The 23,312-nt window shown below is 39.9% G+C and overlaps 1 protein-coding gene across 1 annotated transcript in view; it reads left to right on the forward strand.

The window, feature by feature from the left end:
* ADAMTS20 (ADAM metallopeptidase with thrombospondin type 1 motif 20) overlaps positions 1 to 23,312 on the forward strand; it is a 3,636,702-nt gene that overhangs the window by 2,898,822 nt on the left and 714,568 nt on the right. The window lies entirely within an intron of this gene.

Here is a 23,312-nt window from a genome sequence, read left to right on the forward strand (position 1 = left end):
AGTCATTACCAGTTCAGAGGTCTGGCCTTTGGCCTTGTCACAACCCCCCCGGTGTTTATCAAGTGTATGGCGTGGTGGGAGATCACCTATGACTGCAAGTATTCTGAATTTTCCTTATATGGATGACTGGCTCATAACTGACTCATACAGAGATTCACTCCTACTGGTCAGGGATTCCTTCTTCCATCTGTCACTGTGAAGCTTCCTCAGTCACAAATCCTGTTTGTGCATTCACAGGCTCAACAAGGTCTATCACAAAAGAAATCACAGATTCTCTGCCTTCTAGGGCCAATGGCTGCCTTCATTACTCTGGTCCCTCTAGCCAGATTTTGTGTGAGGTTAATTCAATGGATATTGTCATTACAATGGTCAGTTATCTGATTGTTCTCACAAACATTTGCAGACAACACATTTGTTGCTGATTGACTACCCCTCCACTTCAAGAGGGATGTCCTTTTATTCTTCCTGCTCTGTAGGCCAAGGTGACCATGGATGTCTCCCTACTGGCAGGCATTACTTGAAGGACAGCCCAGGGCACGTGGTCTCAGATAGAGACCTGTCTACTCTTCAGTATCTTGAAGATGAGAGCAGTCCTCCTGAGCTCTTCCCTTGGATATGATTTTCATTCAAACATACAACATGGCTGTTGTCTGGTATATCAACAAGCATGGAGGAACCAGATCTTACTCCTTGTGTCAAGAGGCCATGAGAATATGGCAGTGGGTGATATCTTAGCACTGCTTTCTGGTAGCAATGCACATTTTGGTGAAATCCAACATTTTAGTGGACAGATTGAGCAGCTCCATTCCACTTCCTCAAGAAATGGTCCCTCAATCCCCTTGTAGCAGAGCAAATTTTCAGCCTTTGGGAGTGTCGTCTCTTTGCCTCTGCAATGAACACAAAGTGCAACAAGTTCTTCGCTCCGATCCTTATGAGGGGAGTCAGCCAGGGCTGCCCTAATGCACTCTTGGCCCCTGGGACTTTTTTATGCATTTCCCTCTCTTCACCTCATTCCAAAGTTTCTGCAGAAAGCAATGGTGTTGAAGGTGTCTGTCATCCTCATAACCCCTTAGTGGCCTTGACTCATATGATTTCCCTTTCTCTGGTCTCATCTGATTCAACTGTCTTGGGATTCGGGCTTGGACCTAGCTCTGATATCTCACCCATCCATAGAGCCTCATCTAGACATACACACACACAAACTGACATGGTTTCCCCTGCTCTCACGATGGATTGACAGTCCAGGCTGTCCCGTTCCATTATTTATTTATTTATTCATTTTTACAATTGTTGACTGGGATAGTCCAACTGTATACATGTCCATTTTCATGGAGGCATGGGGAGAAAAGCTCCACACAAATACTTTGATGTATACAGTACGTTACAACAGACAGACAGCTTGTAGAATACATGAGACACACTGTAGAAGCAAATTTTATATCAGTTATTTACACTATACATGGTAGGACAATAGATAGAAGATAGAATTATATAATTCTTCATTAAGACACTTAGCATGCAATATCCAATTCAGCTGGAGTTATTGAGACACAGAGATGATGCTAGTCAGGTTTAGAGCAAGGGCATAGCCAGTGTGATTTAAAATGTTTTCTGAGATAGTCTTTGAATAGTGTTGTTTTTCAGTCTTTGAATAGTGTATGTGAAGGTTCAAGAGTGTCCGTTCATTTTGTCTTCCTCTCATAAACCTTTTGCCAGGAAGATGTACAAAAGTAAATGGAAACGATTTTCTATTTGGGCACCAGAAAAAGACCTTGACCCATTCTCGGCTCCTCCTCTGCAATTTTGGATTTTTTAGCTTTTTTTCAAGGGGGGAGCAAGCTAGTCTGCTATCAAAGTACAATTCGAGGTGATATCAGCCTTTCACATAGGGGAAGAACACACCTCTGTAGCTTCTTTCAGGTTATCTAAGCCTTACTTCAGGGTACCTTCCTGTTGTGTCCCCACTCAGAGATCCAGTTCTATCTTTGAATATTACAGCTGTCTTATAGTTCTTGACAAGACCCCCCCCTCCCTTTGAAAGTGCTGCTAGAGTTGATTTGAAGTACCTGCCATGGAAAACCTTATTTTAGTGGCCGGTACCTGTGCATGAATGATTTCTGAGTTGCAAGAGCTTTCTTCAAAATCCCCTTATTTGTTTTTTGTAAATACAGAGTTTGTTTGAGAACGAATCCTTCCTTTCCTCCAAAGGTGGTATCAGACTCCTCCATCAATCAGGCCATAAATTTGTCAGTATTCTTTCCAAGTTTCTCCAGCAAAGGTGAACACACCATGTGAAATTGTTCTTTTTCACCGTTCATTCTTACTGATGGGTTCGGAGCTGATCCTTGGCTCCGACACAGCCAACTGCAAAAGCTCAAGGTCTTCAACCAGCTCGAGGCCAACTCTCTATGCCATGATGCACCTTAATCTTCCCTCAGATCTCGTTTGCCGCTGCAACTTGATTGGACGTTCACCAGCTCTGGCCATTGAAAGTTATTGCTTTTTTCTCTTTAACAAATTGCTACATAGCTTAAATTAGATAGTTTAATAATAAGTTTCCTTTCTTTATAGTAGTTAGTCTTCCTGTAAGTGTATTCCTGGTATTGGCTAGTTTTTCTTAGGTAGTTTAAATAACTTAGATTAGTGGCCTCTCTTTAGGCCTTTAGTTCTCCCCATCTCCTTTTCCTCTTACATAGTTGTGTGGTGTTAGTCAGGGCCCTTTTAATTATAAGGCGTTGTGTATTTTTGGTAATTTGCTAGTTATTTAGAGATTTTAATAACTTAGATAAGTGGCCGTGTTTTTAGACAGTTAGCTTTCTTTATCCTATATTTCTTCTCACATAGTTGTGTGGTGTTAGACACCTTTTTATTTACAGGGCAAGTATATTGATATTTAGCTTAATTGTTTAGAGATCTTGCATTATTAAGAGTAGTGTGCTGTGTTGTTTATATATATATATATAAATATATATATATATATATATATATATATATATATATATATATATATATATATATATATATATATATATATATATATATACATACAGAGAGAGAGAGTTTTTTTTCTCTGTTGTCTGATAGTATGTCTCGTCAAGAGAAAGAGAAATTCAAGTCTGGATTTAAAAAATGTCCAAGATGTGGGCAAAAGATGTCCATCACTGATGGACATACTGACTGTGTAAATTGTTTGGGTGAGGTGCACCTGCAAGAAAGAGTTGTTCAATATGCCACTCTTTTAGTGCTAGAGTGTTGCATGAGAGAAAGAGAAAACTTATGGATAGAGGTCTTTTAAAATCCTCCTTCCAAGAGGCACTGGATAAGCATGACAAACCCTCTAAGACGTCTTCTAGTTCTTCGGAGCCAAGAAAAAGTCCGACTTCAAAAACTGGATTGAGTAAAGCTTCAACATCGGCTCCCCACAGCCAATGGAGCCAATTGTTGTCTTGGTTAGGAGCCGGTCCCCAACATTGGAGCCGGTATCTCCTACATTGAAATCCCCCATCTTACAGTCGGTGGCTTCATCCACACATTCTTCTTGGGTCTCAAGTAAACTCTCTGATTTGGATGTGGACCATGTGGTGAAGAGGCTTTTGCAGATACTGGTGCTTGCAAAAATTTTATTGGCACTGACCCCTGGGACTTCGGAGCTGACACAAGTTCCCCTACCGTCTTCTGTTCCTCCTCTGATCTGCCTCGAAGTTTCGGAGCCAGAGAGCTTGGAACTGATGATCATGGAGCCCTCGGGGCCGACACCTACCTTAGGTTTCTCTGGTCCAACTGCCCTGATATCTTCAGTGCTGACTGAAGGATCTGGGAGTTGACGCTCGGTGGTTGGGTCAGGGGAGGATAGTCAGACTGGGGCTTCGGCTCGAGTGAGCTCAGCTCTGACCTCGGGCTCAGAGCTCTCTGTTCTGGTGCTGGGAGAGTCCCTTGTATCCTCAGATCCGGGGGAATTCCTCACGTCGGGACCGAGGGGCCTTCGAGGCCATGAGGAGGGTATTGTCCATGCCATCAACCACACCATCAGTACCAGCAGCTGCCTCCCTTAAAGCACCGGTGTCTGCCTCTACAACACATTCTCCATTAAAGCGTAAAGACCCTGAGCCTCAGGAAACCCCATTGGGTGAACCATGCTCTTCCGAGACCTCTCCAGAAGCTCCCACTGAAGAGGTTCTCAGGAAGAGACTTTGCAAGAGGAAGCATCTGGACTTCCCACAGGAATCTGTCACTTTGAATACTGACTTAGATGAGTCAAAAGGGTCCCCACAGTCCCCCTCAGAGGATATCTCATTTGCAGATATCTTTGAAATCCTTAAACAGAGGGGTGGCTGGAAATCACTTAACCCTATTGATGATGAGTCAGTCCTCCTGAAGGCTTTTGGGTCTCAATCCTCCACCTCTTGGTTGTCTCCACCCTGTGATGAGTTGATTAAGTTACTCTCTCGGAGGGCATGGGAGTCCCCGGATACCACAGAGCCTGTTCCCAGGAGGCCTAATAAATTTATAACCTGCCCTTAAGGCAAAACCTTTCTAACTAAAGGAGTGCCCGTTGATGCCATGGTGGTGGCAGCGGACACTAAGAAGGAACTATCAGAAACTTCTATGTCTTTTCATCCTCCTAATAGAGAGTCCAGGATTATGGACAGGTATGGGAAGCAGATGTTTAGTTCAGTGGCTTTTGTCCTTCAATCGCTGAACTCTCACACATTTCACTAAGTTGCAAAGGGATCTCCTGAAGGAACTAGGAGATGTTCTTCATGTTTCACTGTTGCAGTCATCACATTTGGGTTATCTGCCTGCAGGTAGCCCTCAGTCGGCCTGAATACCAGAGTCTTGGGATTTCTGCATCGGATGCTGTCGCTTCTTCCATGACATCAGGACGTCATAGGTATAAAACATGCAGCCGACACCATTGCATCAGTCTTTCTTGCCATGCAGTGTCCGAAGCAGAAGCAGTTTGCAAGTGCTGGTCGGCCGTGTCTTGAAATTTTCATTTTTCGAGTTTCAGACCTGAAGTCTTTTAAAATATAAGTACCTCATTGGGGATCCTTTTTTCTTGCTCTAACCCTTGTCAGAAAAAGTTACTAATTGTCTTGCTTGTGGAAAGCAAATACCTCACAGAAATGTTCATTCTTACTGCGTCATCTGTTTAGGCCCAGACCACAATGTTCCTTGCTGCTGGTTTTACGCCTTGTTCAACGCCCGAACTATTCGTCGTCGGGATATTTTTGTGGCTAAATTATTTTGCTCTCATTCTCCATATTCCGAAATGGCTTCGATAAGCCATCCGACTACAGATCTTCTGAAAAAAATGTAAAGATAAAGACAGAGACAGACCGCATAGGCCAGTACTCAGTGAGGCACGTCTGCAGCCCCTAATACCTGCTTTTACAGATACGCAGGCCTCTATTGAGACCCTTTCAGAGTCCGGTATGCCACGAGTTGCTTCTTCGACTACAGAACCAGTGGATGTCTCTACCTTGGATGGGTCCGGAGCCGCTGTGCAGGCACCGGCTTCTGAGAGTGTATTCCAACCTTCTGATCGTATTAAACCGACATTGTTTTTGACCAAAACTACCGAGATTCTCAGACCCAGAGTTTGCACTTTGTCTAGAAAACCGATGACCAAGCGCATGCTTAAGCTCCCATCCCACGAAAATAAATACTTAGAATGGCTGAAGACCTTATAACTTTAATTAGGGGAAGCCAGCCTTCCCCATCTGTAAGACAAAAGATTGATTTTCCTTCTAATTCTACAGACCGTGATGACTGATCCCTCTGATTACCAAATATTCCCTTATCTGCCTATGAGGATTCAGATGCAGAGGATTCCATCCCCTCTGCCTCCCCTCCAGAGGACTTTTCTTTTGGTGAAACCTTGCATACCTTAAGAGAGCATTTCCGCTGGGAATGCCAGGACAACCACAGTCCCAAAAGAGACTCAGAGAATTTTTAGACTTGCCACAGCACAGGCCTCTAGCTATACCCCCTGTTCTGGAGATTGTAGATGATGTCTTCTTGGAATCCAGCCTTACCCCTGATACCTTGCTTCCAGCGGCCAGGAAACCTGACATGTACTACAGAGTACCTGACTCCCACAAGTTTCTCTTTAAGAATCCTACTGCGGATTCAGAGACCTTTTCCCAGGGACGGACCTAAAGGCATTAAGGCTACAATAGCCAAAAGCCCTACCCCTTCGGACAGGTACTCTAGGGCTTTAGACAGATGGGTAAGAAGATATACACTTCTGCTACTCTTGCCATCAAAGCTTTAAATTGCCATTTTCATATGTTAAAGTATCAGCTACATATTATGGAGCTAATTGAACAGAAATTATGTTGATTCCTGATTGTGCAGAACATAAAGATTTACACATGTTAATGTATTCTGCTAACCAAGTTGAAAAACATACTTTGCAATGTTGTTTTGATGCCTTAGAAGCGTCTTGCAGGGCTGCTGTCACTGGGTCTGTTCTTAGAAGGCATGCTTGGCTTAAGGAACATATCTTGCCAGACTATGTCAAAGTAAAATTACTAGATGCACCACTAAGTCAAGACCGCCTGTTTGGCAGTAAAGCAGAAGACGTCCTCAAAAAGATGGAGGAAAAAGCTAAATCTATGCAAACTGTTAAGTATTTCCTACAGGTACAGCCACCTAGATTCAGTAGGCATTGGTCTTCTAAAAGCTGGTCCTTTCCAGTCCCTCCCAGATCTTCTCATTCCTAACCCAGGGGCAGCATACCACCATGATTACAGTCTCAGGGTATGCACAGATCTAAGCAATGGAGTGCTCCCACCTCTAAAACAGGGAATTCACAATGGCTTATCCTTATTTCTTCTAAGCCTTGCCCAAGTACTTGCACCCTTAGGAGGAAAACTTGCCCTACATGCAAAAAACTAGGAGTACATCACCCAAGACAGATGGGTCCTGAACATTGTATCCCAGGGATACAGATTCTACTTCCACTCACTACCAACCCCAAGCGGATGGCCAGACCTCCCCCCAAACCTGTGGGCAGAGGCCCAAAAGCAAGTACTTTCTCTTCTCAGTATCAAGGCTATTCGACCTGTCCCAGCAGAGCATAGGGGGCAAGGTTTCTACTCCAGCCTGTTTCTGGTACCCAGGAAAGAAAACTATTGGCACCCTATCCTGGATCTGTCTATTCTCAACATCTTCCTGGTGGTTCCAAGGTTCAAGATGCTTACTCTCCAACAGCTGCTTTCTATGCTAGCCAAGGTCTCCTGGCTAGACACCCTAGACTTAAATGAAGCTTATCTGCTCATTCCCATAAGGGAATCTTGCAGGAAATACCTATGTTTCAGAGCAGGCTCTATGTATTAGCAGTCCTCTGCACTTCCCTTTGGCTTATTTACTTCACCCAGGGTATTCGCAAAATGCCTAGCCCCAGCCATTGCATATTGCAGACAGAAAAATTCAAATTTACACATACTTGCACGATTGCCTGATTCAGGCGGGCAGTCAGGAATTGCTACTCCAGCACGTGACATTTGTAAACAGACTTCTAACTTCACTAGGGTACACCATCAATGAAAAGAAATCATATCAGGTACCCATCCAACAGTTTGTATTCCTGGGAGCAAGCTTGAACACGACTTCTCAGATGGCATTCCTCACTCCAGAAAAACAAATGTATTTGACAAACTACTTCAATCTACTGGCAACCAAAACCCAGCTTTCTGCAAGAGTAATACTGAAAGCCCTAGAGTTCATGGCCTCTTGCATTCTACTAATTCCATATGCAAAACTGCATATGCGGAAACTTCAATGGTACTTAAAAAGTCTCTGGTGTCAACTTTCTCAGGACCTGGAAACAATGATTCCTTTCATCCTTTGCCTAAGGGCAGAGTTTCTTTGGTGGGCAGAGGCCTGCTACCACAACAAAGGACTCCCTTTCACTCTACCCCCTGCCACCCAAACCCTAACAACAGACGCATCAGACTATGCATGGGGGGCTCACATGGCAGGACAAGGTATTCAAGGCAAATGGAGCCCAAAGCAAATGCACCTGCATATCAATCAAAAAGAAATGTTATCTGTACAGAATGTTCTGACAGCCTTCAAAGGCCTTATTCTTCCAGGCAACTACTGATGAAGACAGACAACACCGCAGTTATGTGGTACATAAGCAAGCAGGGGTGGAACCCATTCCTACCCACTCTGCAGGTTAGCCATGGCTCTGTGGGACACAGCCTTGAGCAACCAAGTGCACCTGCAAGCTCAATTCCTGCCGGGCAAACTAAATTCACTGGCAGACAACTTAAGCAGAAATCTAATGGACCCGCATGAGTGGAAACTGGAACTCAAATCATGCAAGGTGGGAGGCACCAGAGGTGGACCTCTTCGCTTCCTCTCAGAACTTTTATTTGAGCAAATATTGCACCAAAACTCCCCACAGCCAAGCATGGAAAGTGGATGCTCTGTCCTTTACATGGGAAAACCTCTAAATGTATGCCTTTCCCCCTCTGTCCCTCCTCACGAAGGTTCTACTAAAGATCCAACAGGACAAGCCTGATTGAACCAGACTGGCCATGCCAGCACTGGTACCCACCTTTGCGCAGTCTGACAGTACTGCCACCTTGGCACCTGCTTCAGACCCCCTCCCTGCTGTCCCAGCAGGAGGGCCAGATTTTGCATCCTCAGTTACAAACTCTGAACCTAGCAGCCTGGTTCATCCCCTGAACCCTCAGTAAACAGGCGCTGGATGTCATCCTGGAGGCAAAAAGGCCTACTACTAAAAAGTCCTATTCAGAAAAGTGGGAAAGCTACTGTTCTTGAAACTAGTTTCAAGGAATGGACACAAATGTTCCCAGCTTACCTCTTATACTAGATTACTTAGCAGAAATGTCCCACAATGGTCTAGCCTGACATCCTGGCATCATGGAAGAAGCAACAGCATCCAACGCAGAAATCCCAAGACTCTGGTATTCAGGCCAACTGAGGGCTGCCTGCAGGCAGATAACTCAAATGTGATGACTGCAACAGTGAATACACTCGAACATCTACATTTATGGTAAGTGTACACAACTGTACTATACCTTGCAGGGTTCAGTAGCTGTGGGGGTTTCTGACAAGGTAACTTCCCAGCTGTCTATTCTTAATTCTATTGTGAACTCTTCCATGCGTCTGGTCTCATATGCAGCTGATGGAATGAGCAGAGCAGCAGGTACAGGAATTGCCCTTAGGAGACATTCCTGGATGCGCCTATATTCCTTTGCGGAACCCTTCTAGTCTTCCTTTATTAACACCTCTTTTGACAGCTTGTCCCTTTTTGGACTGAAAGTGAAGGAAACACTTTCCAGGAGTGAGAACGACGAAAAGACTTTGTCTGCCATCGGAGTATGTTTTTCTACCCCGATTAGAGCCTACCCCAAAGGGAGGGGAGGTGGAAAGATGTGGTTCTGTAAATCTCAAGGATCTTTCCAGGACACTCATGCTGAAACCCCCTCTAGAGGCAGAGGAGGGGGAAATAATGGAAGATGCCGTCCATGTGTCAGAGGGGGTCCGCAGAATCAGGGCGACAGAGATCAGTTCTTTGAGAAGCACTATCAGCACTCCTGAGAGGAGGCCCAATTGTCCATCTCTGGAGGCAGTCGGGGGACGCTTTTCTTTATACCCAGATGCCTGGCTAAAAATAAAAAAAAAGACAGCTGGGTACAAAGTATTGTATCCAGAGGATACTCAATTCCCTTTGCCACACCTCCCCCTCCTGTGAAAAAAATCCCAAACATTCCACCCAGTCACAGGGAACAAGCAGCTGTAGAGGTCCAAAGGTTGCTGGAAAAAATAGTCATCCAAGCAGTCCCAGCACACCAGAGGATTTGGAACTTACTCAAGGTTCTTTTTAATTGCAAAGAAAACAGGGGACTGGAGACCTGTTCTAGACCTCAGCAAATTAAACAAGTCGGTAAAAAAGACAAAGCTCCGGATGATCACGCTACAGTTAGTACTCCCCTTTCTGGGGAAAGACAATTGGATGTGCTCAATAGATATCCACGATGCGTACTACCACATAAAAATGGACAGGCCATCCAGGGATCATCTACGCTTCCGGCTGGGAGCCAGTCATTATCAGTTTCGCGCTCTGCCCGTTGGTCTCACTACAGCCCCCACTGTGTTCACCAAATGCATGGCAGTAGTCACGGCTCACCTGAGACGTTTGGGATTCCAGGTGTTTCCATATCTAGACGACTGGCTCCTCACTGCCACCACCAGGCATCAACTCATACATGCAAGGGACACAATTTAAATCTCTGCAATCAATTGGGGATTACCATAAACTCGGAAAAATCTGCATTGTCGCCTTTGCAGCAGACCGTTTTTATAGGAGCAGAACTACCTACAATCACAATGACATTAAACCCTCCTCCAGAAAGAATTTGTCTTTTATGAAAACAAATCCTAGACCTGCTTCCAACGGCAAAAGCCCCAGTCACAATGGTACTCAAATTGCTAGGAATGATGGCATCATTTCCATAGGAAATTTGGAGATGAACGTAATACATTTTTGGTTGGCAGCAGTTGCCACCCACCACGTACTATTGCTTCCCTTCCATATGGTGAATACTTGAGACTGAAAAGGTTATGTAATAGTGAGGAAGTGTTTCATAATGAGGTTCAAAAAATGTGTCATATTTCCAGGGGTTATAGTGAGGATTTGGTTAAGGGAGCTGTAGACAAGGCCATTCTTAGTTCTGGTAGGAATAACTTTAATCATGTGTACCATTTAGATAGGATGAATCATAATATTCATGATGAAAAAAATCTTGATCATATATATTTTGTAAGTACATTCAGTGTTTTCAGTGCTATAGTGACTGATTTGATTAAATATTACTGGAATTTTTTATTTAGATTTAGAGATCTAATTGATGTCATTTCTTAAAGACGAGGTGGAAATTTGGATGACATTCTTGTATATAGTCGCTTTCAATGGCCCACTCCTAGTGTTATTCATAATATTTCTTTACATCAAAGGGGCATGTTCCCTTGCCAGAAATGTAGTATTTGTAGTTATGTCACCAGAACCTTTTCAGCTATCAATGGTCAACTTTTCTCTCCCTGTGATAAATTTAATTGTAATACAAAAGGCATTATTTATGTTCTTCAGTGCCCCTGTAGATTGGTGTATATTGGTGAAAGTAAACGTAAGTTTAAATTAAGGGTGCAGGAACATATCAGGAACATCAGGAATCAAAAGGAAAATAGTCCTGTAATAAAACACTTCATGGAAGTTCATAATTCGGATCCATCTAGTTTAAACGTTACTATTTTGGAGAAGGTTCAGGTTGATTTTTGTTCAGATAGAATTTTCATTTTTATACTCAAATATGGCACTTTACATCCTCAGGGACTTAATTTTGAATGCAACTGGTGGCTGTTAATTTAAAACATATATATTTTTTATTTGAATTTTAATTGTTTAATTGTTAATTGTTTAAGTGATTAATTATTTTATTGAGGTATGTATTTATATTGGATGTGAGGGGTTTGATTTTTTTTTGCTCTTTGAAGGTTTTTATGGAAGCGCTGAGATTTATATTAAACATTTGTTTGTGTTGGGAGCTGCCAGTTGTTGTTCTTTTAATGTCAAATATTTCCTTGCCTAGGTGGCTGACTCACCGTACATCTTTTGTATGTCAACAAAAACGGTCTGTTCTTAATTTCAAAATTCAAAGCTTAATTCAGCCAGATTAGTAGCCTCATCTACAACCTTTTTTATTCAGCGTCCCCATCAATGATATCTGTGCTGCATCTAACTGGTCAAAAGTACATATATTAATTTCTCATTATAAATTGGACAGCCTAGAGCCAGGGCTTCTTTTGGCTCAGATATACTCAGGACTATGCTTCCTTGAGGCCACCCAAGTGTTCAAGTAGCTGGGAACTCTGCCCTATTTGTAGAGGAATGGACTGAAAGACAACATCAGATATGAAAGTTATGTATTTGCTATAACGTTAGATCTGTGTTGTCACAATCTGTCCATTCTTCTACTACCCACCTTCCATCCCCCATCCCATCTTGATGTTTTAGTTGGATGATATTTTCTGATTAGTACATGTCATCTGTAATTAGTATGACTGACTTTACCTTGGATCCTGGAGCTTAGCAACTATGTCTCCCAAATTTTTCTTTCACTCTACCATTAGTTAAGACCTTGGTCAGGTTGTTTTTAGGATGAGCAGACTTGATCTGGGGTAGCAGGGAAATTTTGGGTAGGGGGAAGAGCCTGAGCACCAGATCCTAAGCTTTAAAGCAGCCAAAGATGAATCTAGGGTCAGATCCGAGACCCCATGTGTAGAGGAATGGATGAAATATAATGACCCAGATCTAATGTTATGGTAAGTACATAACTTTCGTGTCTTGTTTGCCAGCCATTCCCTATTGCATAGCTGATCTAGTTAAAAAAATACTAATGGAAATTTCACCGACATACCATTTTTAATGCAACATAGGTAATTTATTCTTCAAGGGCATCGGGCATTGCATTTGTAGGTGAATCACTAAAATGCAAAGTTGTTTGCCAGCAGCAACTCCTCCATTAGTAATACCTCTCTTTTTAATATAGAATTATTCAGATGACTTTTACTTTTGCAGAGACTGTGCATATTGACTTAGCATATGTTGTCAGGTGGTTAATATTTCCTATGCACTCATAAATACTCATCTAATTAAACTTTACTACACCTGGCCGGATCTTATGTTATGATGTTAGTGATCTTTATACCATGTAATGTAGTTCATCCAGAGCTACCAATAAGTACATTTAATTTCATTCTTCATAACAATAAAAGGTGTACACTGTCAACAAAGTGGCTGTAACTGGGGATGGTGTGGGCTGTCTTTGGATGAAAGTACCTTATGCTTTTATCTGGTCATTTTAAAACTCTTCAGTCTGGGTTTAACGTGTGTGTGTGTGTGTGTGTGTGTGTGTGTGTGTGTGTGTGTGTGTGTGTGTGTGTGTGTGTGTGAATTAAGTTGGAATACTTTGGCTATTTCATGCTTATGTGAAAAACACAGACAACTGAGAATACACAGTGAAGCTGTAATTGCTGGGTTTCTGGGATGTCTTTAGATAGACATGACTGACTGCTGAGCTGATAAAATTACAAAGTCATTAGTTAAAGGCAGGACTAGTATCCATTTGTGTAAAGCAAATTGGAATACTTTACTTTTGCCATTTTTATCACAGTTGGAGTTGATGTGTACTCAGTGAATTTAGTGGCCGTAGTGGTTGAGTACAGATATTGGAATATAATGACAGCAGTTTGAGTGGCCTTTTATGATTGACATGTTCTGAAATATATACTTTTATCACTATGATTCACTACTTAATAGAAAAATGTTCAAAACTACAAATTTAAAATGCAGTCTAACAAATGCTGCTGTGTTATACAAGAAATATAATTTAAAACAATCGGGAAAGTGCATCAAAGAGCACATGCATTTAAGTGTGGTCCTAAAAATATATGCAGTGGGATCAAGGTTTGAAAACAGCCCAGTGACCCGGGTACACTTAATCTGCCACTGGCCAGATGCACTTTCAGTGAATGTGAGCTTAATGGGAAGATAAGTTTTCCGTTGCTCATGCTAAGTCTGATTTCAAGAGAAGTTTACTGTTGCTTATGCTAAAACTGATTTCAACAGATGTTTACTGTTGCTCTTGATGAGTTTCCTTTCAAGAGTAGTTTACTGTTGCTCATGTTGAGTCTCTTTTCAATTTGCTTAAAATTATTTTGTTTAGCAAATGACCAGCATTGTTTGTGCTATAAAATTTGAAATAAAAGAAGTTCTTCGTGTTTCACTGTTGCAGTCCTAACAGTTGGGTTTTCCTGCTGTGAAAGCTCTCAGCTGGCTCGAGCAGGCTGGCGGATGCCTAAACCAACGTCAGTACACTCAGGTATAAAGGGAGCCAGTCTGCTTCATCACATCAGTCTTTTCTTGCCACCAGAGCCCAAAGCAGACTTCAAGTGCATTGGCAGTCCAAACCAGACAGTCATTGTCGTCGGAAAGATATGTATCCCATTGTGGACCTCATGTCAGATAGTTAATAATTGTCTCCACTGTGGTAAACAAATTCCACACAGAGATTTCCATGCTCTTTGTGTAACTTGCTTAGGCCCAGACCATGACGTACCCAACTGTTGATTCTGTGCTAGGCTTAACTCTAGAGCTGTTAGGCATAGAGCAGAGTTTTTAGCTCGTTTTCTGAGGCAGAAATCTGCGCAGTTGGGTACTATGGCATCCAACGGTCATCCCAAATTTGAGCTGCCTAGACACAAAAAAGATAAACAAAAGCCTAGAATGACACCCCTGACTTGCCTACTAGACATGTGATTGTTGTGAAAGGTGAGGCATTTTCACAGCCCCCTTTGACTTTTGATTCAGGGACTCAGGCCTCTGTCGAGACCCATTTGGAGTCAGACATGCCTTCGGTCCCTTCGACTTCTACAGCTCATGTCTTCAGCTTATCGGTTGGGTCCAAGGCCGCTCAGCAGGTCACTGCTTCTGATGAGCGACTGCTAACCAGAGGTTTTTCATGGCCGAGGTACATCTTCAATCTAAAGAGTCAGGTACCAGGGCATCAGACGCTTCCAAGCCTAAGGCCAAACCCACACCAAAGAAAGGCATTGTGGCAGGGCCTTTGCCTAACCCTACAGGTTCCCAGTTTGAGGGACTGCAGCAAGATTTAATCATATTGGCTGAAGACCTCATTAACATTGTAAGGTCCAGACAGACTACGGGGAGATATTACCACAGGGAAAAGAAGAAGAGACCCCCTCCCCAAATACTTCCCTGATCTACTGCATTCAGGAGAAGAGTCTGACTTGGAGGGTGATGCATCTGAAGAGGGCCCTGCATACACCTCATATGAGGATTCAGATTCAGAGAAAAATCTCCCCTCTGCCTCCCCGCCTGAAGATCTCGCTTTTGGAGAGACACTTCATGCTATAAGACTACATTTATTTGTGAGAACCACATGAATACCCACAGGCCAAAAAGAGAGTCAGGTAGTTCTTAGACCTCCCTAAGCACAAATCTCTAGCAGTCCCACCTATTCTAGAAGTAGTAGAAGATGTTTTTTCAATATGCTTCCTTAAATCCTGACTTGCTCCCTCATGCACCCAGAAAGCCTGACCGGTTATACAGGGTGCAGGACCCTCTACTGACCCTGAAGTGGTTACCCCAGGCCCTAAGGGGTCCAGGGCCAGTAACTATATGAACTCTTTACCTACTGTCAAAAAAAGTAGGGCGCTTGATAGATTTTGAAAGAAAGTGTACACTTCAGCTACCCTTACTATGAAGGCCCTCAACTGTCAATTTCATATGATCAAATACCAGCAAACCGTTCTTGTCCATCTAAAACACTCTCAGGTCTAGAGGATAAAAACCTTTCTAAAGAACTTTTAGATCTGTGCCATTCCAGTTCTCAAGTAGCTAGACAACTCCCAACACTGAGAGTATGATGCCATAGAAGCCTCCTGCAGGGGAGCTTCACTGGCACAGTGATCAAGACACATGTTTGGCTTATAGAGCAACCCCTCCCTGACCATGTAAAAGTTAATCTCCTGGAGGCACCCCTTGACAAAGAATACATTTTGGGCTAAAGCTGAAGCAGTCCTCAAAAAGATGAAGAATAAGATAAAATCCATGCCAGCGGTAAAGGACTTTCTACAAGTGCAACCCCCCCCCCCCCCCGGTTCAGCAGGAATTTTCTGGCCAAACATTGGTCCTTTCCCACCCAATCTAGAAGCAAATAGAGGAAGCTTCAGAGGGACAGAACCCCCAGGCATAGACCACAACAACAAATATCTAGGCAGTGGACCTCAGAGTCTCACAAGCAAGGGAGTTCTAGGACACCTGTACTTGCCAGAGTAATTATGACTCTCAGCTACTATTCCCCCTCCCTAACCCCATTGTAAAGCTAGGAGGAAGGCTGTCCCTTTTCTGTCAAAACTGGACGTGTGTTAGTTCAGATCAGTGGGTTCTGAATATTTTTGCCAATGGTTACAAACTAAGTTTCAAAGAGCCCTTAAGATTCTCAAATCTGCTTTCTATAAAGCATTCAATGAAACACCAAACAAATGACTTGCCAAATCTTCATACTCCATTCTTAAAAAATGATTACATGCTTTGTCTCTTGTGGAACTATCATACCATTTAATTTCTAAATAAAATTACCTGCTCTTCATATCTTCTCTGCTTTCCATTCCAGCATTCCAAATGACCTGAGGACCTCAGGAAGTCATTCAAACAGTGTGACCTCTAACCTTTATCTCTCACGCACTCCTGGAAATGCAGTGTGCGTGCTCTAAAGGATCTTGTGTTTCACATCCAGCCAGATCAAACATAATGGTTGCACTTTGTTTGCTTTTCCCTCCGGTAAATGGAAAAACAGCAGAGAAGTAAATTTGGCGAAAAAGCTTACTGCAGTCCGATGTAAGTAAGATCAGTCAAACTCAAAAAAAAAAATTGTTTAAACAAATTTCTAGGAGTTGTACTATAATGTTTAAACAAAATGCATTTAAAACAAAATTCTGAACTCTATCATTTAGACGGTCTTACTTCTGATCTTGCCCATGCCACATTGGTGGTTTCAGAACACACTAGTGAACATTGTTTCTTATAAATAAATAAATACTTTTTTTTTTTCTGGAACAATTGTTAAGCACCTTACTGGCATCTGAAAGGTACTTAAAAAGCTGGTCTACTCAGTTGTATAATTTGCCGTATTTGATTCGGCCTTCTCATCTGTGCAGCTTCTTCATATCAAAGTATAGATGTATGGCGATCCTCCTTTCACAAATCATCAAGCAAAGTAGCAACTAAAGTGCTGAGACAGGAATGCTTAGTGGAAGCAGTTTATTAAGGGATATGCATGAACAAGCCAGAGATTCATGGAATAACACCAAGGGAAAAATAATATTCAGCACTTCACTTAAATATGCTAAGTTTGGCATTTGCAAGTAAGTCTAAGCAAGAGCTAGCAAACTGATGCTTTTTGTGGTGAGAACACTTGAAAAGTAAGACTGATATTTGAATGCTTTTAACATGTGCAGAGGTTGTCTCAAGTAATAGTCTGGTTCTCAAAGGAATTTTTTTGTCTTCTTCAAAATGAGATGGGAATGGTAGTGACAGTGGACACATGAAAGATATCAGTGTAATTAGTAACTTCCTTGCTGGCATGACAGCCATTATGATTTATGTAGAGATAATGGGGAAGCACTCAGTGCTGCCTTTCTGAAGAATACCTGGAGGTGAAAATAGTGTAACATTTCAGAATTTGTTCAACAGAATTCGAGTAGTTTTGTGATGTGCATGCTAAGTTGAGAAGAGTGGGTATGTGGAAGTAAACAATTTGGTAATACCAATCTTTTTTTCATATTGAATTTGACAGGGAACTGTTTAAATGTAAGGCTAAGGTCAGATAGCTTTTATCTGTGTTCATGTTTCAGCAATGGGTATGAACAGGGTATTAGCAGTCAAGATAAAATGCCTTTGTGATTGTGAAATGCATGAAATGGCTTACTCTGTATTTTTAGAGCATCTCTGGCTCCTTTAAATCAGTCGCATGCTGTCATGCCTATAACTTAAAACCAGTTATGCAATATATTCAGTTTTTACTGCAGAAAATATGACTTCTTTTCAGTATATATAATGCTGAACTGGCCAAATATATTGCAACATATTAAGTTAGGCTGTGGTAACTAAATGTCTGAAATTCTAATTTTAGCAGCTTTGTATAGTAGACCAGATGTTGAATTCCCTCTGAGAATAAATAACAGTCATGATTCTAATACTGAAATCTTCCTTTTAGTGATTTAAATGCAAGGTAATACTTGATTTGACCAAAACTCTGTGAATGCTCAGACCATGGTAATTGAGCTTGGCGTGTCACAACGGAAGGCAAATGAAGGGAAAAAAATCTGTTTATTATTTGTTTACTTGTTTTTCAAATATAAAAATGTTTGCTTTCAATTTAGTAATACTATAGTAAGGATGTACTCTAGATGCAGAGCTTAGTTTTTGTGCTTTGGTTGTGACATTAAAGGAAGAGAATTCAACTGTCTGCAAGCTTTATTGTACGCCTTCCCAGGTCTATTGTTTGTTTTACATGTACTCTAGAGCAACGCAGTTTTTGTAATCTAAGCAGTAACCTCAGTGGAAAACGAGCAGACTATACCATGTAAGACTATGGCACGAAAATAACTGCGCATGCCTGTGTAATCATGACAGCATTACAAAAAATTTGGAATTACATATTTCAAGTTTGCTGAGTGAGGGCCATGTTGCTGTAAACACAGTTTACTACATATTGGCAGAGCAGAAGCATGAAAGGTGATAACCTTTTTGACTAAAAATGGATTACATGATAAAGGTAGCCAGTTTCTATGCTTCTTAAAAATGTGATATGGCCAAGACTTTTTAAAGAGCTCTATTAGAATCTGTGTTTATTCCTCCTCTTTATTACATTGATTTTTGAGCACGGAAGATCTCACCGGCTTCAGATACTTATTCATGCTATCAAAATATGTTACTGATGTCATCATAGTAAAACAAATGTTCAAATCTGTAATTGAGTAATAATTTTTATGCTGAAAATGTTACCATTTATATGCGTCAGTTACCATTCTGTTGAATTTGCTTTTAACTTCAGTTAGGATGGTGCAAATCAATAACTGAAATCTTCCTCTTTTTATCTATTTTGAGTGATTATTGATCTTCAACGCACTTTTCTGTATTACCAGTGGAGAAATATTATTACAAAAAGTTATGTGGTTAGTAAAACTCAATTAACTTTGCTTATCTATAGGAGTGACAATTCAGAGAACGTGCACTGTGTTCAGTACTGTGACTGGATATTTGCTTGTAGTCTGTTGATACTTGGGATTATAAAAGGATGTTGTATTATAGTTTTTTTCTGGTATAAATAAGAACTTTTCAAATAAGAATGTATATTGGAATGTTCAAAATTTCATCTTTTTACTTTCCGCTTTCAGACCAGAGGATTAAGTGGTTAGGCACGGGGGGAGTTCTGAAGGAGTCTGATGTTGCCATACTAATTAAAAGCATATCAAACAATTTCATTCTACCTACCAAACTTAAAAGAAGGCTTTGTCAAAATCTTAACTGTAATTATTCACCAGTAAATGGAGGAAAACTAGATGATAAATATTGATTCATGGAATATAAATGGACTTCAAGTTAAAAAAAGAAGAACTTAATCATGCGCTTAAAATTTCAAGCTAAATCAAAGGTCACTTTCCATCAAGAAACTCATATGATAAAGGAACAATGGAACGATACAAATAAAAATTGGATACAAGAAATTACTGCAGCAGGGGATTATCCAGTTTCAAAAGGTACTGCCATTATAATTAAAAAATCTTGTCAAGGTACTATTTTGAATTATAGCAGAAATCTCAATGGAAGATGGTGCTATTTCACTTGCTCCTACCCTTCATATAATAAACCATTTACTCTACCTTAATGTTTATGGTCCATGTATGAACCAACACATTTTTATATATGAGATTTATAATCTGTTAATGAGGTTCCCAGAGCGCTTGTATATTTTAGGTGGAGACTGGAATGCGCTAATCAACCCAACAAAAGATAGTTCCAACAAAAATAACAAACAACCCTCTCAAGTTACTTCAGCTTTAGCAGAATTAATAACGGACTTTAACCTGATAGATCCCTATGTTAGGCATCAGGCTGACAAAACAAATTAGTAAGCTTACATATTACTCTGTATATCATAAATCATGGTCAGGGATTAACTTTTTCTTAATTTCTGAATACCTAGCAAGATATGAAATTGGGTCTATATCACATCGTCGAACTTTTATAAGTTCGAACGAAGCAATATCGAACCCGTAAGTCCAAAACACAAAAATAGCGAAGCCACTGCACATCGATTTTTTTTCTCAGGGAAAAAAAATCTGTGTGCTGTTTTCGGGGCTTTGTTATTTACTCCACTGTGGTGTGATCTCAAAGTTCGTGTAGTTAAGTAGGAGGGGTGTGGGGACAAAGCCCCCCCACCTTAGTTTTAGTTTAAGGTTTATTTATTTTTGTTACAGAACAGCGATTTTTTTTCCTATGGGGAATAAAATCACTGTTCTGTGTGTTTGTTATTGTGTGGTTTCGGACTTTTGGGTTCGATATTACATCGTTCGAACTTATATAAGTTCGACAATGTGATATAGACCCTATGAAATCTTTTATAACATTGAACCCAGATCTCTCTCTGACCACTCAAAAATCTCTACTGCAATAAATAACTATAAACTAAGTCATACTAATCAAAACTGGTCCCTAAATCCAAATTTAATTGAAAAAAGAGGTTATACAAGAGATTTCAAACATCCTCTCTTACTTAGAAAAAAATATGATAACATTTGACATGCCCTATGATGTTCAATGGGAAGCAACAAAAGCTGTAATCAGAGGTATCTTGATTCAGAAGGCAGCACTATATAAAAAAATAAAGAAAAAAATAAGAAACCTGGAAAACAAACTAAAGCTAGTGGAAGAGAAACGTCAATCAAATTACTCCATAGAACTAGAAAATACCATGGCCAACCTGCAGAAACAAATTTACTCCTTATAACCACAACAATACTCAATCAGTAAACTATTCTATAAATATGCATAATGGGCCGAATACCTTCAAAAATCCTAGCAAGTGTAATAAACTTAAAAAAATGCTCCCCCCCAAAATAATTGAAATAAAATACAAAGACAAAACGTTAACCACAGATCTTGATATCATTGAAGTCTGTGAAGACATTTACAAGGATTTATATGGCCCACAAAAGCAACTTCAGTTAAATCTTTATCAAGAACTCACAAACTATTTAAAATTCCCACTTCTAACTGAAATACAAAGCAATACTCTTAAAGCCCCCCCTTACATTAGATGAAATGAAATCAGCAATTGACAAACTGAAACCAAGCAAGGCTCCTGGGCTGGATGGCTTTATAGTGGAATTCCATAAGAAATTCAGCCAGTTAATATCATCCATTCTGCTAAAAGTTTATAACTATATTATTACATTTGATATCTCTGATCCGTATATTAATAACTCAAAAACCATTCTTATACACAAGCCCAGCTCGGATCTTTCAAATCCTTACAATTATAGACCTATTGCTCTCATTAATATTGACATTAAAGTATTATCCTCGGTATTAGCAAATAGTATTATCACACATAATATCTTCTGAACAACTGGGCTTCATGAGTCATAGACAGGTCTGGGATAATATGCTTGCTATAGATTCATTAATTCAGCTTTTGACAAAGGACAGATAATCATTAGGTGCAACCAAAGCCTTTGATAAAGTCAATTTAATCTTTATTTTCAAAATACTACAACAATTCAATATCCCCAAGGAATTTATAGATATGATTAAAATGCTTTATAAGAATGCATCTATAACACTTTATATCAACAAAATGCAATCAAAAACTGATTAAAATTATCAGTGGAACAAGAGAGGGCTGTCCCCTTTCCCCTTATTTGTTCATTCTCTATGTAGAACCTCTAATGTTCCTAATAAAGCAAATAACTTTCCCACATACTGTGCAAATTTCAAATGTGCAAGTAAAGTTAACAGCCTTTGCTGATGATTTAAATATTTATTGAAAAGTTTACAAAAGTAAGAAATTATGAAATAAACCCAACAAAATCTGTTATCTTCCCACTAAACCCCCTTGGACACAGAGTTTTATTTTCCAGAAATGAATATAAAAGTTAAATGTTCTTTAAAATACCTGGGAATCCAGTTTAAACACACTCATAAAGAATTGCTAAATGACAATCTATATAAAACGTGGTCAGATATTGAGAAAGATATCTCCAGATGGAAAAAATTAAAAATCCCCGTATCCAGATCAGCTATTATAAAAATGAACATTCTTCCAAGAATCCTATACCAACTAAATGGTATCAACCTAAACATTCCAAATAAGTTTTTCTCTAAAATGAAAACAGAACTTATAAAATTCATATGGTATCCAAAATCAACAAGAATTAGCTATATTATTTTTACCTAAAGAAAAGGGGGGACTTGGATTACCTGATTTTCAACTTTATCGTGACATTATATGTGCCAGACAAATCTTTCAAATAGATAATTATGATCCCTCAAATCGTGAATGGTATCCACTATGGGTCAAAATATATTATCAGCATATAAACTCGTCAAAAATCAATCCTAGAACAATTCCCTTTATTAGTCAATGAAACATTAAAACAATCAAAATTCATCCTTTAATTAAAAATAAAATAAAAATATTCCAAAAATTGATATCATCCCTGCACCTTGAGAATACCCTTGATCTTTTACAACCTATTTACCTTAATTCAAATTTAAAATTAAACAACTACATGCTGGATCTAAACTAATACCCCCAAATAAAAAAATATCAGTGTTTGGGAAATGTATCAACTAAAAAACATAAGATGGTGAGTATAAGAGATAGTTTGGGGGGTTAACAAAGAATACAACATAATACTTAGACAAATTATTCTTCTAATTAATACTAAATTTTCAAACTTAAAAATTAATGAACAAGATATTAACATAACTCAAACAATCCTAAAAACTCTACTATATAATTCCAAAATGTTATCAAATGTTTACAAAGTAATATCAAAATGAAATAACAGAATTTGCTCCTAGTCTCAAATTACTGTGATAAGAGAAACAATATCACCTCAAAACAAAAAATCCTAGCAAGGGAATATACCCTGAAGCTCGCTCCTTTCAAAAACCTAATTTATACTCAAATCATGATAAAAAGTAATGCATACTATATACACCTGTTTTACTTAAATCAATCCCACATACTCTCCACACTGCCCATTCTGTCCATCAGCGATGGCAGACACTCTGCATGTTTTTGGAGCTGAAAAATTTCTATAAATATTGTGTTCGTTAAGAACCAAATTGGAGAAAATATGATACACTAAATCAATACTTTCATGTGAAACTCCAATCCTTCGTATAATCCCTGAGAACTTCACCTACTTGCAAAAGCATATCTTAATCACAATGTGTACATTATTAAAATTCTACATTGCCAAAAACTGGTTAGACAGGTCTAAAGTTACATGGGAAAGTTTTAAAAATATAGCTACTAAATATATCTTATCACATAAATTAGTTGCAAGAAATCAAAATAAACTTTCATATTACCACAAATATTGGAGCTCTTTTCTGGATACTATTACTTAGAGATGATATGATACTCCAAAAAACAAAACTGAAGGCCAAATAA

The sequence above is a fragment of the Protopterus annectens genome, chromosome 11.part0 (genome assembly GCF_019279795.1).
Source record: "Protopterus annectens isolate FY-2018-M chromosome 11.part0, PAN1.0, whole genome shotgun sequence".
In the NCBI taxonomy this organism is placed as follows: Eukaryota; Metazoa; Chordata; order Ceratodontiformes; family Protopteridae; genus Protopterus; species Protopterus annectens.